We start from the raw sequence: 15,754 nt of genomic DNA, 5'->3' as shown, positions 1-15,754 counted from the left end.
AGGCTGAAAGAGATGGGGTTGTTTAGCCTGGAGAAGAGGAGATTGAGGTGGGATATCATTAGTGCTGATCAATATCTAAAGGATGAGTGTCAGGAGGATTAAACCAGACTCTTCTCAGAAGTGTTCAGTGACAGGACAAGGGGCAATAGACACAAACTCTCCTAGCCTCATACTGGGCTGATGGGCAGCCCAGTATACTGTGAGCTTGGTAGCTAGGTATGCAGTGGAGACAGGAGTGACATGACACAGAGCAGGTACTGACTAGGGTACTTATAAAAGTCTCTGGTATCCTCTCCCCATGCTGTGTTAACTCACTTCTGTATTGCCACCATTTCACCAGAAATTATGTGTCTGGCTGGCAGGCAGAGGTGTAAGAAGGTGGTGGGTTTGAGCTCTGGCATATATGTATAGCACAAGTCTGAGGAACTCCTGCTATTAATCTCTATCCCAGAAGCAATTTTCCTGCAGCAGGGGAAAGAGAGAAGCTTAGAAGCAATGTAATTCCCAGGATATAATGCATACATCATACCTCCTCACTTGAAAACTTTTGTGACTTTAGGCTTTACCCTGGAGAAAGCCTGCTCCACATCTTATTCTCATACATCCTCGCCCTTTCCTGGTTTCTTTCAGTCCTTGTTACCATGCATCAGACTCTTTGCTGTGTTAGATAACAGTCATTTGCAAGTTTTAGCTTGTGTAGGCAGTTTACCATCTCCTCCAGGTATCAGTATGAATGCACAAGGCCTCTCCTCTAAGCTTTCACATCATCTTTGCTAGTGGAGGATTTAGCCATGGGTAGTTCCCTTCAACAGCAATAAAACACTTCCAGCTCCCAGCCATTTGTGTTGTCCCTGCAGCACTCCTGGCTTCTTCAGTGCTATTTCAGGAGTGATTATCATCCCCTCCTAGGCTTCCCATGTCTTTGAAGGTAAACAAGAAAAAGAACAAATCCTTCCATTCCCTTATAGCTCTCATTTGCTCTTGGGCTTCTTGGAATTCTTATCCTTTTGCCTGGGTCAGCTCTTTTTCCTCCTCAGTCCCAGCAAACAGTCTGCTTCCTTTTCACCACAGGTTGCAAAAAGCCTACCCTGTTTAACTGATACAGAGGGAAAGATAAAGGTGGTTCTGTGAGTCAGTATCAGGATAGCAAAGTAATACACCAGAGACTGTACAAGCTGCTGAGACACTTCACTGCTTCTCTAATCAAGGGCTGCTCTATGGGAACAATCCCTCCTGCAAGGCAAGAAGACATGTTGAGCACCTTCATTATCACTGCTGTCCTCCATGAACTTGTCCCAAGTAAGTTGTTTTTTGGGGGGAGAGGAGGAGATGCTACCTCAGGATACTAGAAAAGGACAAAGTTTATTCCTGAGGGATAGAAAATGTCATGAAAACTTTCCATCAGGGGTGTCAGAATGAAGATGTGGAGAATTTTTTGTCCAAAATCTGAGTCTTGTTGGTTATAACTCATGGCAAAATGGAAGTATCATTTGTAATGCTTTCAAATTAAACTTGACTAAATCTAGACTTCAATGCAGAAATCCCAAAATAACCTGCATAGGACTGTCCTGAAAGTATCTAGCTTCTCAGGCTGACTAAAGATATCTGAAAAATGGTAAATATTTGCCTAATGCTTAAAAAAAAATCATGCAATTCCTTTGAACTTTTCAAGGCTGTTCTGACAGTGCCCCTGTAAGCATTAAAACATAAACAAGCCCCAGGAATTAAATGTCAAATATACCAATGAAGCATTTCTGGATGCTTTGTGGTCCAGCAAGTTCTTTTGACTCAACCAATTCATCTTGAATTCAGTCAGATTAATTGTGACATGAACACTTGCAAATTTACCCTTTGTTTTCAAGATCAGAAAAGAAGTAGCACAAGACTTCCTGAATCAGTCACAAAAGTGAATTTATGCTCATCAGATGAGCTTGTTTCTCTTCAGTCTTCAAGTGAAACAGTGGAGACTCATTTCCCATTTTCTCATTTCCCATGTTTCACCTAAAGAGAGAAACATCCCAGCTTGTGGATAAATTAGTACTGTGCTCAATTCAGGGGAGGGGTGGGGGAAGAGGACTTGCAATGTTCAGCCTGTTCTGCAGCTTTCTTGTAGGCCCCCTTCAGGTACTGGAAGGCCACCGAAAAGTCTCCCTGGAGCCTTCTCCTGGCTGAACAGCCCCAACTCTCTCAGGCAGCCCTCAAATCATCTTCTTGGCCATTTCCTTCCTAGAGGGCCCTGTAACAGTCTCACATTCCCTCTTTAGCAGCACAGGTTTTCTGGTGTAGGGACAGCGCTGTGCTTGGTAAGGGGACAGCCATCGAGTCACAGGCACTTGCTGCATACTCTTATTTGTCTTTACGCTGAGGCACACGCTGTCAGGAAAATGCTGGAAAGGGAAGGGAGAAGGAAGGGTCTGTGCTCCATGCCCTCATCTCCTGAGTCTGCAAGGTGGTTTCTGTATAAATACTGTCTACAGGCACTTTGCCATTGTTCCACACAAAAGCAGTGAGGGATTTCTCCTGTCTTCCTCTCCTGTCAAGCTGGAGCAAGCTTGTTTTCAGCCATCAGCAATGCACCGAAGCACTCATACCTGCAAAACATCTCTGTGGTTTTGAGCTACCACCTACAAGTTCAGCACTTGTGCTCTTAGCATTCACTCTTCTGAGTGAGTATAGCTCCCACAGGACTTGAGCAATAAAAGACAAGCTCATTCAGCAGTGTCCTCACACTCCCTCCATCAGTAGGAAGTTGTTCATAGCCATTGCTCACTGTGATGTATGAGCTGAGAGTGAACATCTCCTCAGCATCTCAACTGGTCCCATGCACCAAGGACAGATGAGAGGCTGCAGCTTGAGCAGGATCACATGAACAAGGATTATTTGTGGTTTACAGCAGCATGAAAGCTTGGCATATCTGGAACATCTGTGCTGATGAGGAAAGGCTGAGAGAGACCTGGGGCTGTTCAGCCTGAAGGAGAGAAGACTGAGAGGGGATCTTATTAATGTCTATAAATATCTGAACGGTGGGTGTCAAGAAAAAGGTGCCAGTCTCTTTTCGGTGCTGTCCTGTAAAAGGACAAGGGGCAATGAGCACAAGCCAGAACACAGGAAGTTCCACCTCAACATGAGGTAAAAATTCAAGTGTAAGTCTGATGAAGAGCTGGAAAAGGCTGCTCAGAGAAGTTGTGGAGGCTCCTTCTCTGGAGTCTTTCAAGACCCATCAGGATGCATTCCTGTGTCACCCAGATGATCCTGCTTTAGCAAGGAGGTTGGACCTGATCTTCAGAGGTCCAGTCCAATCCCTAACGTTCCATGATTATCTCAAGAGGTATGCAATGATTTTGTGGTTGTTTGGCCCTAGCTGGGGACCAGATGCCCACCAAAGCCACTCTATCCCTCTCCTTAGATAGGCAAGGGAGAGGGAAAAAATAAAACTGCAGAAGTCAAGACAGAAGCAATTCAGTAAGATCCAAATGCCATGTACAGAAGCAAAAGCAAACAAAGATGTTATTATTCTCTACTTTCCATCAGCAGATGATTTTTTGGTCACACAGCAGCTGGTCCAGAGGACAAATGCCATTAATAAATGTCCACCCAATTCCTTTTTTCACTTAGCTTTTATACCTGAGCTGATGTCATATGGCATGGAACACCACTTTGGCCAGTTTGGGTCAGATGGCCTGGCTGTGTTCCCTCCAAGGTCTTGCCCACCCCTCAGCATACTCTTGGGAAGTGGGAATGCTGGAAAAACACAGCCTGGATGCTTGTTCAGCAGTAGACAAAACACTGGTGTGTTATCAACACCCAGATACAGCATTGCAAAACACAACACTAGAAAGATGCTTTGGGGAGATTTAATTCCAGCTCAACCAAACCCAGTATGGATTTTCACACTGAAGATTATTTTTCAATCAAAATGCCAAGTTAGAATAGAATTAACCAGGTTGGAAAAGACCTTTGAGATCAAGTCTAGCCTATCATCCAACACCATCTAATCAACTAAACCATGGCACCAAGCACCCCATCCAGATTCTTCCTAAACACCTCCAGTGATGGCAACTCCACCACCTCCCAGGGCAGCACATTCCAACGGCCAATCACTCTTTCTGTGAAGAATTTCTTCATAACATCCAGCTCAAACCTCCCCTGGCACAGCTTGAGACTGTGTCCTCTTGTTCTGGTGCTGGTTGCCTGGGAGAAGAGACCAACCCCCACCTGGCTACAACCTCCCTCCAGGTAGCTGTAGAGAGCAATAAGGTCTCCCCTGAGCCTCCTCTTCTCCAGGCTTCTCTGTCTCCTGGTAGTATCAGAGTACCCAGTAAAGCTGACAGTCTGGGAGAAAAACAGTATCTCACTTACTCTGCATGAAGCAAAGCATGCTTCCAATTCCTGTCCTACAAAGCTGCTACAGAGAAGAATCATTTCACTACTGGAAACAAGAAGGTAATCCTCAATTCTTCCTCAGCTCATCAGACTATCAGTTTTTGACTAATGCCATCAGAAGCTCCATTCAAATGGCCTCCTCAAAGAGCAAGTTTTGTATTATATGCCCCATTTAAATCTCATTAGGTTTCAATTTTGTAGATTCAGGTGCTTTTAACAGAGACATTTGAAGATGTCTTTCCCCTTCTGCCTCTCTTTTCATGGTTTGCAATTTTGTGAGTGTTTTAATACAGTCATAAAGCTATGGTATTACATACTATTAAAATATAATTTAGTTTCTATTTTGCTTAGAAATTAACTGAACTTCAAAAGGTTTAAAACTGTGAAACAGGAGATTTGTTTTTCAGTTCCTTCTAGAAAAGCTTTCTGCATTATCCTAAGCAAGACATTTGAGTGCTCTGTCCCTTCCTTATTGGTCTAAATATGTCCCTTTCTTCTCTACCTAATTGTCTTGGCTATGTGCCATGACAACGACCAGCTCTCTTCTGTGTCCCCACGTTCATCTAGGAACACACAAGCTTGTATGACACCTAGCAGCAAACCCAATAATCTGGCAGAAACATAAACCATGTATCATTATCCTTCACCATTCCATTGAATTCTCCATTCCAACGTATCTAGACATAGAACCATTAAGGTTGGAAAAGACCTTTAAGATCATTGAGCTCAACCGTAACCCAGCTACCATGACCCCTAAACTACATCCTGCAGGGCCACATCTACAGCTTCTTCAACACCTCCAGGAGTGACTTAGCCCACCTGCCTTGTAGTAAGGAGACTAATGTACTGTTTCTTACAAAACTTAAGTTGTCTGGAGAAGATGTGACACAAGCAGATGCAACTAGTCACAGGAAATCTTGCCCACTGGTCTATTAGATATGAAAGTAAAGGAGGCCCCCACCCCGCATGTTAGTCTCTTGTTTTCACATCCAGATTTGTTGATTTTAAACTGACTCCTTTCAGGGGCTGCCCACACAGATTTCACTACAGCATCAAGAGCCAAATACATGGGAAAATCTGAAAAGGAGATTATTACAAAATGCAAGAGAACTGTTAAGTGAGGGGAAGAGGTTGAGATGAGGAATATGGAAGAGTTCCCCGCATCCATTTCTTGCACAGGGGTGAAAAGCAAAGGATTTCTTTCACTTGAGATTACTCTTAAATATATACATTTACTTTGACTATTTAATTTCTGTGCAAGAAACAACTGAAAAATGAAAGGGGAAAAAATCCCACAAAACAAACCAAAAGTGACAAAGAAAGAAAACCAACGCAGAAACTGACGAAAACCTATTTCCCCCTGAGAGAAAAGATCTGCGATAAAACCATTTTTTTTTCCTGTAGGTAACTACAGAAGCCTTTAAGACCATGAATTGCAGAGTTACCAAGCTCCATCCTTATGGCCTGCACATGGAGGCTGCCTTGGCACAGGTTGCAATAAAATGTATGTTTTTATATATTTTATAAGTAATATCTTGGGTGGTGCTCTCTTCAAACACCCCTGTAACTTGTTTACACTGTGTCTGTACAGGTTCTATTTGGCTGTGGGTATTACATTCCACATATAAAGACAGCTAAATCATTAAAGCACAGATCTAACATTTCCCATACAGCAATTCTAAACGGAAATGTAGGTGCTGTGATCTGTGGTTTTCCCTCAAATGGGATCCTGTGGCAGATTAGCCAGGTACTCACAACTTGCTCCTCTGTCCAGTATCTTCCCAGATGCTGTGGCTATGATTCAAGCAGTCCTTAGCTCAGAGAAGGCTAAGGAAATTCTCTCTTGTGTGCTCCCTTGCTGGGCTGTAGCCTCTTCTGGGATTCAGTTCTCTGGAGCTTTTCCTCTTTCTACCTTGGTCCAGGTGCAAGGTCTGAGGGTAATCTTGCCTGCTAGGATAGGTTCTTCAGTTGCTACTCAGGCAGCATTTGGCTTTTGTCTCTTGTAGTAAGAACAAGGCCCAGGTGTAGTTCATCTGCTAGAGCAGACCCTCAGCTGCTACTCTGGCAGCGTTTGGCTCTAGTTGTTTGCTGGGTGAGAACAAGGCAAGCTTCCTGACTTCTTAGCTGGTTTAAATACTGTCCCAAGACAATTAATGCCCTTTGGTAACAGAGAATCCTAATAACTGGACCTATAGGATGGGGCATATCCAAACATGGCCAGGGGCACACACAGTTCACAGCTGTTAATCGCACCTGCTATCTATCTGGACCCCAGCAAGTGTCCAGGTTTGCACATTCAGGGGTGCTTACAAGGTTAATTACATGTTAATTACATGTTAATTACATTTTGCCTGGACCCTCTGGACCCCAGGAACTGACCAGGTTAGCACATTCACAGGTGCTTAGCCCATTGTCTGTGTTAGGTCATGTTTTGGGGTTTGATCCTTCAGCGGACAGGTCACCAGAGCTTTTGAGGGAGTCTGGGATAGTTTCTTCCCCTGGGGTGGCTTCAGATGCTAGTCTGAGGCCCTGGGGGCTTAAGCATCTGCTAGCAAACCCTGCTGTTCTTTATCAGACAGTGACTCACAGATTTTGAATGGCAAAAGGAGAGAAGGAGTCTGGCTTTATGCTTTGGAATGGCATACACTGGCCAAGTGGCTTCCTTAACTGGGCCTGTATGGAGCTGATGTTAAGCAGGCACATGTTGCACCATATATGCTCTTGAGTTACATCCAGTTCAGTCTCACCACCCAAATACTGCTCATTCTCTTAGTATACATCTTAACATCCATATGTTTAACCACTGGTGCTACTTGGGTGTATAAACATGAATTCTTGCTAGCAAGGAAACTGCCAGAACAGAATTTACAAACAGAAATATGATGTGCAGACTGTGATGGATAACAACATTTTCCACACACACACACACAAAAGCAATGCAGGTACAAGGAGAAGACCTATTTCCTCAACACTTGCAGTCCACACTAAAACTGGTGAGAAAGAGACAAAGAGGCCATCCACACTTCTGATCTAGTTAAAGATGTCCCTGCTTACTGCAGGGCAGCTTGGCTAGATGACCTTTAAAAGTTGCTTCCAACCCAATGCTTTCTAAATTGATTCTACAATGATACTAGGATGATTCTATGATTCCCCAAACTGGCTGCTGTCATGCACTCTGTATTTATAGCAGGTCACTTTGGCAATGTACTCTTGCATTTTGCATGGTGTACAGGGTATGAAGGAATGCACTGGGCAGGAATGCACATCCATGTGCAGGGATGCTCTGACTCTTCCCTTATGGATATACCATGCAAGTCATCTTTGTTACAAGTGCATTTGCATCATGGAATGGAATGGAATGGAATGGAATGGAATGGAATGGAATGGAATGGAATGGAATAGAATAGAATAGAATAGAATAGAATAGAATAGAATAGAATAGAATAGAATATAATAGAATTAACCAGGTTTGAAGAGACCTTGGAGATCACTGAATTAAACCTATCATCCAAAACCATCTAATCAACTAAACCATGGCACCTAGTGCCTCACCCAGTCTCCTCTTAAACACCTCCAGGGATGGTGACTCCACCACCTCCCTGGGCAGCCCATTCCAAAGGCAAATAACTCCTTCTGGGAAGAATTTCTTCCTAACATCCAGTCTAAACCTTCCCTGGCACAGCTTGAGACTGTGTCCTCTTGTTTTGTTGGTGGTTGCCTGGGAGAAGAGACCAACCCCCACCTGTCTACAATCTCCCTTCAGGTAGTTGTAGACATCAATAAGGTCTCCCCTTAGTCTCCTCTTCTCCAGTTTCACAATATAAGGAATGAGAGCTGATAGTATTTCTCAGAAGCCCTCCTTCCAGTCAGAAATGAAGGAGAACAGTCTTTTATTAGTGACTGTGTGCTCAAAGATGAGTACCACTTTGAGTCACCAGGAAAAAAATGGAACCATGAGACTTATGCAAGTGATGGGTTTATTCCTGAAATGAGATTTGTCAAGGTTTTAAGCACTACACCTGGTAGCAAATGATTGCAGGATTAGGTCCTAAAAAGAAAATATGTTAATTTTAGAATATCTTTGTCATGTTTTAAACTGAGAATTACCAGGTGTCCAGAAATACCAGATGGGAGTGAAGAAGGAAGAGCAGGAAATTGATCTGAAGGGAAGCTGGAGCTAGGAGGGGGGCAGTCTCTCTCCTTGGTAGTAAGCAATGGCTACAAGCTGCACCAGGAATGGTTCAGGCTGGATATTTGGGAATACTTCTTCATTGAAAAGGTTCTCAAAGACTGGAATGGTCTGCCCAGGGCAGTGGAGCCACAATCCCTGGAGGTGTTTAAGTGGTGTGTGGATCTGGCACTTAGAGATATGGTTTAGTGCTGACCCTTCAGTGCTGGGTTGAAAGCTGGACTGGATGATTTTGAAGGTCTCTTCCAACCAGATATATTCTGTGATTTCCATGCATCAGGTCCAGTTTAAGCAAATAGGGTCAGATGCTAAGATAAGGATGCAGATGAGAACAGAGGCAGATCTTAACACTGTAAAATATCAGTACTGGTGCTGCTGCATTTTTCTGAAAGGAAGTCAGGGCAGATTGATGAAAGGTAGGAAGTTCAACTCTGAAAATATGCTACTGGCCTGGGACCTGGGCTGATACAATCCTTGGCCCATTGAGTTTCTGCATGTACTGGAAGAAGCTAGCTATGCACTCTCTCTCTCCAAACCCCACTGGTACAACATGGATGCTACTTCTCTGTTTCACTGTTTGGGGAAGGCAACAGGGAATTGTGCACATATTGGAACTCAAATCCCAAGGAGAAGGAGCCATGAGAGCAGAGCTGGCAGGCCTGAGCTTACATGACTAGGGATGGGGAGAGGAAACTTGCCACCACATTAAAGTGATGTGGCTTCCAGGAAAAGGGGGAAGGTTGCCAAGGCTGTGTTTAAACACGTGGTTTTACAACACCATCTGTGATTTCAACTGCCAGTGCTGAACTAGAGCAAACTGCTCTCTGGGAGAAGTATATGAAAATGGAAAGCCATCTATGATTCTCTGGGACTGTGACGGCAAAGGTTGGCCAAGATGCTTTTGAATCTTGTTCTCCTTGTAAGTTGTATTTTGATGCTGTGTGGCTAAGCTGTGGCATAGGGGAAGGCAGCTGTAGTAACACATGTGTGGTCATATCATCCAGCATGGCAAAAACAATGGTCTAAAGATATAAGAGGGCTAATTGTCGGTGGAGTAAAAACCAAACAAGCTCCTTAATAATGAAGTGCATGGCATAGGCCATCCCTTCTGAGTCCCCAGGGCTGTGAAAATCATGCAGTAGGACAGGGGTGTGACACACAGCCTGCAGTTTTATGGCCACAACAGCAAAATCTAGGACAGCTGGTCAAGATTATTGATCTGCATGACCAAAGATCTGGTCATTTCTCTAAAAGGACACAGCCCAAATTGGTGGAAGTTTTTTTGCTTTGAGTGCAAGGGCAATGGCCTCTGCAACAGCAAATGTTGCACTGGGGAATGAGGGGTGTAAGGTCTACTGAAGCAAATAATGACTTTGCAATGAGTTTGGTAGCTGTGCATAAAACCCTACTAAAAATGCATCCCCTCTAATTAGACTATCAGATTCTCATGTGTCCTCCATAAAGGTCTCCATCATTTCAATTACTAAGGGTCACATGTCAGAGGATGATTCAGGTGAGAAGAGTATTTCAAGCAGGGCAGAGATGAATTCTCCTAGTTGGAGCTAGGAAGGTGAGCTTAAGCCCAGCTGTGCTTTGAAAAACATTCCAACCAATTGAAAGGTAAAGGTCTGAGGTGCTGAATGCTGCTCCTCCTACAAGGCTTCCTATAAAATGAAGGGAGGAGGGAAGGCAATAACAAACCCCACTGCGCACCACTATGGATTGTGCTGTGAACAGTGGAAGCGCTGTTAACCTGCTAACCAAACATGCAGGCTTTCATACAAGTGTCTAAAGAGACCAAAGGAATTTAGCTAATTAAAACCTGAAACTTGACAACTTTCTCTCTCTCTCTTGGTTTTTTTTGAAAGCCACAATCTCTCACAGCACTTCAGACTCAGTTTCAGTAGCTAAATCGCCTCAGGAAATAAAAAGCTTTTAAGAAGTCACAGGCAGGATAGCTTTGAAATTCCAAGCTGCTCCTATAAAGTAAGACCAAAGCAGATACAAAGCATCATCGATTTTCAGGTTTTAATTATTTATTTTTTTTTCAGTTCAGCTGGCATAATGTTCATCTCTCCTTCTTTGCACATCCCCTTAAGATCCTGAACTGTGTGACATGGCAATTTGTTCCTTCAGGCCTGTCCTATTAAAAAAAGCTTCCAGCATTGCCCAGTAAGGTTGACTGACACTTTGCATTATGGCACAGAGTTGCTTCTGGCTTTGCCAAACATTATCCATTTGGAGTCATATTGCCTCTGCTGAATGCTTGCCTCAGGCTGATTCATGAGAAAAATAAACATTAAAGGAAAAAAATAAAGGCAAAATGGTTCAACTGTTTTTAAATAAAATGCTAGAAAAAAATACTAGTTGGACATTGGAGGAATTTGTTGTGGGTTTTGCTTGGGTTTTTTTCCCTTTGAAATGCTAAGGTGTCTTGCTATCTTAAAAGAAGAGGGGAAAAAAGAAAATTTGGCAGAGATCACTTCTGAGTCAGGCAAAGAAGAGAACCTGGCCAGGTTTCAGATAAAGAAAATAACACTTCAGAAATTCAGATTGCTTAAAATTACACTCCTGACTGACACCCATTGTACAGCCAAGCTGCCTGAGTGCCATCATCCCAGAGGCTTACCAGGGCAAAACTGGTCTTTCCCACAAACCCAGCTCAGTGCAGGGGCAAGCAGTGGAGCAGAGTCTGGGCAGGACACATCTCTCAGGACTGTGTGGCCACCATCCCAGGAGCTGGGAGGAGGGAACCATCTGGCCCAAATGCAGTTAACAAACCAGCTCAGGTGGGAAGTGAAGGAGTGCACTAAAATAAGGAGTGGAAATGCAAAGCAGGGCTCAAAGCAGCAGAGAAAACTAGACTGTGTGGAGCTGTACAGGCTTAGGTGAGAGCACAGCAGATCCATGTGGCTGCTGTTGTTTGGCAGAAGGAGGAGTAGGATAGGATAGGATAGGATAGGATAGGATAGGATAGGATAGGATAGGATAGCATAGCATAGCATAGCATAGCATAGCATAGCATAGCATAGCATAGCATAGAATAGCATAGAATAGAATGCAATACAATACACCAGACCAGGCTGGAAAATGCCTCAGAGATCAAGTCCAGCCCATCACCCAACACCATCTAATCAACTAAACCATGGCACCAAGTGCCTCATCCAGTCCCCTCTTAAACACCTTCAGTGATGGTGACTCCACCACCTCCCTGAAACTGCACTGAGACTGATAAGAGGAATTAGAGATGAGGAAACAATTTCCTGGGTTACTTTTGCTCAGAATTAGACTGAGTTTGGATGGATTTCTAGGGACTGTGAAGGATGTGCCACCCCTTGACAAATCTCACTTGTCTGCTCCAGAAGTCAGGTTTGCCTCAGCTGGCCAAAGTGCCTGCAGCATCCTCAGAGAGCAAAGTCTCCTTTTAGTTTTGTTACCTTATCATCTGGTTTATTGTGACTCTAAAAGATGATGCTTTTGAAGCATGTTAAGACTTTTCAGTCAAGGTCTTTCCAAGCATTTTCTAGTGTATGTTCACATGGTAAATTATTAGAGGCAAGAGCTGTCTTAAACTAAGATAAAAAGCTCCACCTCTTGATTTCTAGGTGCTGGAGTAATAAAACCTCTTAGGCATGCACCCATTTTTCTTGCCATACTGCTAAAGTTGACAACAATGCCAGCCCCTTCTGGGCAGGGTTCACCATAAAGAACTATTGTATCATGAATTGCAGCTCACTTTTTGTGTCTTCCAGCCCCACTCTTAGGCCTGATGTGCCAAATATGCCCACCTGGAGACTCCATACACCACTTATATTTTAGTTTGCCTCACCCTTTTAAGAAGTTCAAGATCAGACTTGATGTGGCCCTGGGCACCCTGATGTAGCAGGAAGTGTCCCTGCTTACTAAAGGAGGGTCAGACAAGATGATAATTTGAGGGTCTCTTCCAAACCATTGCAATCTGGGAATCTGTGGAAAATTTTCCACCCTGCACTTTAAGAGCACAACCAACCACAGAACTCACACTGCAGAGCTCACTGAATCTCTTTTCCCACCTTATATCAAGTGTTTAGGAACCCACTCCTGACTCCACAAACCTTTTGTATGTTACTTCTTAGACAGACAAATGATTCATTTATACATTGTGGCACAAGATCAGCTGAAAGTTCTTGCTCTGATGGTGCAGAAGTATGATTATTTTTGAAACTGTTTCTACAAACTCCTTCATTTGAGCCACTACACAAGATTTTGCTTAAGTCTGATCAAATCATAGAATCACAGAATCAATAAGGCTGGAAAAGACCTCAAAGATCATCAAGTCCAACCTGTCACCCTACACCTCATGATTACTAAACCATGACTTCAAGTGCCACATCCAATCCCCTGTTGAACACCTCCAGGGACAGTGACTCCACCACCTCCCTGGGCAGCATATTCTAATGGCTAAGAACTCTCTCTGTGAAGAACTTTCTCCTCACCTCAAGCCTAAACTTCCCCTGGTGCAGCTTGAGACTGTGTCCTCTTGTTCTGGTGCTGGTTGCCTGGGAGAAGAGACCAACCCCCTCCTGGCTACAACCACCCTTCAGGTAGTTGTAGAGAGCAACAGGGTCTCCCCGATCCTCCTTTTCTCCAGGCTAAATAATCCCAGCTCCCTCAGCCTCTCCTCATAGGGCTTGTGCTCACTGAAACAAGCCCAGTCCTTTTAAACTCTTGATTCTCCATCTCTGTGCATGATGACCCTTCAATGATACATTTATACCCAACAGTTTCACTCCAGCTAATTTGCCATACAGCAACTCCATTGCTAATTCACTGTATAGCAAGTTCATATCTTTTGTAGTGCAAAGAAAATTGCTCTTCAAGTTCAGATGATTACTGGGGGAAAAAAAGACTCAGGCAACTCAGATTTAAAAACCAAAATGTGTTGCCGTGTACACAATCCAAAGTAATTGTTTGACTCAGGATGATTTCTGCCATAATGGCTGCATTTTACTCTGTTGGTGGCCCCAGAGCTAGACACAGTACTGCAGGTAAGGTCTCACCAGAGCAGAGCAAAGTGGCAGAATCACCTCTCTCGACCTGCTGGCCACACTTCTTTTGATGCAGCCCAGGATGTGATTTGCCTTCTGGGCTGCAATTGTCCATTATTGGCGTGCGTCCTGCTTCTCATCCACCAGTACCCCACCCCCCTAGATGGGTGTGAGGCTTTGCTTCAGTCAGTTTTACTCTGTGAAAAGAGGTCTACCAGACAGTCACTCTCAATGCCATAAAGATTTCTTAACTGGGTTTCATCTCTTCCTGGCCAAGCTCCTGGTTAATTCATAGCATCCCAATGTATGTGCAATGTACACTTCTCAGATTTTGCTAGGATTTTCTTAAACTGCTTAGAGGTTTTGATTATAAATATATAGACACAGACCAAAGTGACACTTTGCTAGACCCATGAATAAGACCATGCATTAGCACCCTGTCAAGCTGTGCAGCCATCAAGATCTGCACAGACTGGAGAGATGGGCAAAAGGAAACCTCATGATCTTCAGTAAGGACAAGTACAGAGTCCTGCAACTGGAAAGGAATCACACTAGGCACCACTGCAGACTAGGGGTTGTCCTGCTGGAAAGCAGGCCCATGGAGAAAGAACTTAAGAGTCCTAGTGGACAGCAAGTTATCCATGGGACAGCAATGTGTCCTTGTGGCCAAGAGGGCCAATGGCACCCAGAGGTGCACTAAGTGTGTCCAGCAGGTCTAGGGAGGTTCTCCTTCCCCTCTACTCTGCCCTGGTGAAACCACACATGGAATACTGTGTCCAGTTTTGGGATCCCCAGTAAAAGAGAGACAGATTTACTGGAGAGAGTCCAATGGAGATCTATGAGGATGATGACTTTAACATCTCTCCTATGAGGAAATACTCAAGGAGGCTGAGAGGGGATCTTATCAACCTATAAATATCTGAGGGGTGGGTGTCAGGATGAAGATGATGGTCTCCTTTCAGAGGTGGTCACTGACAGGACAAAGGACAATGGGTACAAGCTGCAACATGGGAGGTTCCACCTCAACATGAGGAGCCCTGGAGTAGGCTGTCCAGAGAGGTCGTGGAGTCTTCTTCTCTGGAGACTTTCAAAACCTACATGGATGCATTCCTGTGTGAATTGCTCTAGGTGATCCTGCTTTGGCAGGGGGCTGGACTAGGTGTTGTCTGCAAGTCTGTTCCAACCCTTAACATTCTGTGATTCTGTAATGAATCCTGTGGCAGAGAAGGCTATACCCACGTGTGTGAGGTCAGGCATGGATGCCAGGCCTTCATGGCACAAACGTCTGCAAATAAAGAGAATATTGCCAGAAGAATCACAGCATCAGCAGCCCAGCAGCCACACCTCACCCAACAGCTGCAAAATGTCCTCTGAACAGGTCAGGCAGTCAAGGAGGTCAGTGTCCTGGCAGAGGAAGGGACATGCTAGGCAGCAGAGAAGCAGGGACTGTCCTCCCCTCCCCAGGCTAACATACCTCCCTCCTCCAGTGCTGAGAGAACCACGGGGCCACGAGTGCTCATGGCATAAATTCAGCTACAGCACTTAATTCCTCCCCCCTTCCTTCCTCTCCCCTTTCTCCCCCAAATGCTTTAGCAGCTATAATTAGGGCAATGCCAGTGGGAAGTGGAAGGTTTAACATCGTAACATCATCTTAAAATAGACCAAGTGCTATTACTTTGATGCCTCAAACCCATGAAAGAATAGCAGCCCAGGGTTAAAAAAAAAGAAGTCACAAGCTTAAGTAAACTCTCTGAAACAGGATTCTAAAACCTATATAAAATACTCTAATACTTGAGGAGCTTACAATCCTCTGGCACATCCCTGTGTCCCTAGCTAACTATACCCCTGGATCCCACTAGAGTATGGGCCAGCTGAGTGGAAGACACTTTTCAGAAGCACTGATATACTGGTGTCTTCACTCTCCCCGGTGTTCACCTGTCCTGGAAGCTTTCAATAAACAACTTCTTAATGGAATAAAGTATATAAAATAAAATGTGAGTAAAAAGTATATGACCAGTAAGCACTAAATGCATAGCAATGTTACTGTTACCACCTCTGAAATAGGGCCTCCATGATGACTTTTCATATCTACATCTTCACCTGATTTTTCCCCCCTTCTGTTATTTCCTCCTGGGCATCTGTGATTCATTTCCCA

The sequence above is a fragment of the Dryobates pubescens genome, chromosome 4 (assembly GCF_014839835.1).
Source record: "Dryobates pubescens isolate bDryPub1 chromosome 4, bDryPub1.pri, whole genome shotgun sequence".
NCBI lineage: Eukaryota > Metazoa > Chordata > Aves > Piciformes > Picidae > Dryobates > Dryobates pubescens.
The sequence above is the reverse complement of the archived record's forward strand: the minus strand, read 5'-3'. Positions refer to the sequence as shown.